The sequence below is a fragment of the Zootoca vivipara genome, chromosome 17, assembly GCF_963506605.1.
Source record: "Zootoca vivipara chromosome 17, rZooViv1.1, whole genome shotgun sequence".
In the NCBI taxonomy this organism is placed as follows: domain Eukaryota; kingdom Metazoa; phylum Chordata; class Lepidosauria; order Squamata; family Lacertidae; genus Zootoca; species Zootoca vivipara.
The window spans coordinates 18,434,362-18,437,146 of NC_083292.1; positions in this window are offsets into that span (position 1 = coordinate 18,434,362).

Below are 2,785 nucleotides of genomic sequence, written 5' to 3' on the forward strand. Positions count from 1 at the left end.
TTCCCCATTTGTAGTGGTGGCGTGAGCTGGGGTGGGTTGGGGTGTGGGTGTGGCGAAGGGCCGTGGCTCAGCGGTAGAGCATCTGCCTTGCATGCAGAAGGTCCCAGCTTCAATCCCCAAAGGCAGCATCTCCAGGTTGGGCTGGGAGAGACTCCCTGTCTGAAACTCTGGAGAGCTGCTGCCAGTCAGTGTAGACAATACTGAGCAGGGTGGACCAATGAACCGACTCGGTATGAGGCAGCCTATGTGATGCCAGCTAGCGAAGGAATTGCAGAGCACAGTTTCTGGAGCTCAGCAGAGCCTATCTAGTGACAACATCACAGGAGAACCTCCCAATGGACAACTGTGTCCCATGAGAATCAGGGCACTTCCCGGCAGTTGCCATTTTGGGGTGGAATTCAATCACATACTGGCGATTTCAGGGTGCACAACTGATGTTGAATTGGCGCTCTTCCACAACCAACCTGCCTCTTCTCCCCACCCCTCAAAACGAATGTGTTGTGATAAGGAAGGTAATGGTTCCCCCAAAGTGCAGGATAATATTTGCTTGGTGCACCATCGCCTAACCTCCCCATGCACAAATCAAAACAAATGTTTTATAACTAGCCAACATAATCTTGCTGCTAACTTTCTGCAAGGATTTAGTTACAGGTAGGTAGCCGTGTTGGTCTGAGTCGAAGCAAAATAAAAAAATTCCTTCAGTAGCACCTTAAAGACCAACTAAGTTTACATTTTGGTATGAGCTTTCGTGTGCATGCACACTTCAGATGTGTATCTGAAGAAGTGTGCATGCACACGAAAGCTCATACCAAAATATAAACTTAGTTGGTCTTTAAGGTGCTACTGAAGGAATTTTTTTCTGCAAGGAAATCAGGTTGAACGCTCAAATAACAATTTGTTGAGAAGCAACCCCAGTTGCTTAGGGGAGGTCCGTTTGAATTTTCTGCCTCAGGCACCAAATTGCATCGTGCTGGCTCTGAGCACCAGAGGAGGATGAGCAGAGACTGCTGGGCCAAGCGGGTGGATCAATGGGGAGAGCAGATCCACCCCATTCATACATTTAAAACACATCATCCAACAAACATTTAAAGCACAGGACGTTCTTCTGTCCATTAAGATTTAGAAGCCCGTGTAAAATATACAAAGGCCCGGGTGACAGCCCTAAGCATGCATGGCTGCTGTGTTCCAAGCAACTTACTCTCAAGTTAGTGCACTTACAATGGTGGCTTTATTAGGAGGCAAAGTCTGCTGAACTCAGTGGTACATAAAAGGTGTGGACCAGCCTCTGGGTCCTCCTCCATGACTCCCCATCTGTATAAAGGCCTGTATTTGCATACAGTTGCAGTTAAGTATGAGATGAGAATTAAAAGAACCTCTGAGAGCCTTTCCTCACAGAGTACCGTAACTGCAGGCTCCTTGCTACTTACCACACATGCAGAATTAAAGAGCAAGGTTTTTTACACAGGTCTGGGCCTCTAGCACCTACACAACCCCTCAGTTTTCCTTGAGAACACAGTACTCTAACCTGGAAGTGAAGCTTTTCCAAGCTGATAGCTTACGGGGGTGTTTTGTACACCACCCAGCAATTCAAACCAGCCTTTCACCATTGATAGAGTTGCCAACTGACCAGGCAAGGGGGGAAAGCACGAGGTTGCTTCTGTGCCTTTAATGCTGCTAATGTGCTGTGAATATTGTTAGGTGACCCTCACGGGCAGCTGCTAACATCTGCACATCAGACTGTTATTAAAGACACAGTTATAGCAGCTGGTTGGAAAAGCTGGCGATTCTACACAGCTCTGCATTGGCTGAATGTATATTGCCCAGATTGGAACAGTTTTACTTGCTTTTATCATTGCAACAGTTTTATCCGTTTTTGTAATAACTGTATATATTACACTGGGACCTTATGCTGAAGAGTGGATAAGGAAGTTTATAATAAGTAAATCAAACAGATAATGCCATTGCTGTAACCATTGGGTCATCCTCCCCTTTAACAGGTTGCATCTGGGCTGCTAGTCCAGCTCTCTCACCCCTTTGGGTAGATACATGTTCCCCGCCCCGCCCCCATTAAAGCAGGTACATGGTGATAAAACTCAACAATGCTTTTCTAGCAGAACAAATCCGCTTTACCCAAAATGGGCTGTTTGCGATAAGGAAAGTGATTGTGGAGGAGGAAAAAACATTTTACATCTGGTGTGCTCCCTCCACGGGTCTGGGAAATGGTATGCCCACAAGACTTAACCACAATCCACATCAATCCTAGATGTGTTTTGTTGTTGTTGTTTTTTTAATGAAATGTGCTACATTTTGATGCATTCCTCCCCAAACCCACTTAAATCTGAATTGGAAAAAGTTAGCTGCGTTTTAAGCCTGTAATAGACTAAGACCAACCGTTTGATTGGGGGGGGGGGTGGCATCCAGATTTTGCACGCACAAATGCTCAGTCAACAGAAGAGCTCAGATGTCCTTTTATCACCAGTGTCTTCAGCGATTACCTCTGGGGAATGTTGCTCCCTTCCTGATGGAGAGGGAGGCTGATCAAAAGCAATCCTCATCACCTGTGCACCTGGGAAAGTGGCTTGAGCCGCCCCCAGAAGGTGGGAGCGGGTATAAACAGGTGCTTTAGAGTAAGCTAAAGGGCTGGTGTCTACCTTCTTTCTGCATTGGAAGCTGAGAGCGTCAATATGAGGTTGCAGAAGCAGAGCTTGGTGGTATTTCTTGCCTGGAGTTTGGTGACTGCTGCTGCTGCTCAGAGTGGTAAGTTGCATCATCTTTTCTCCTGCAA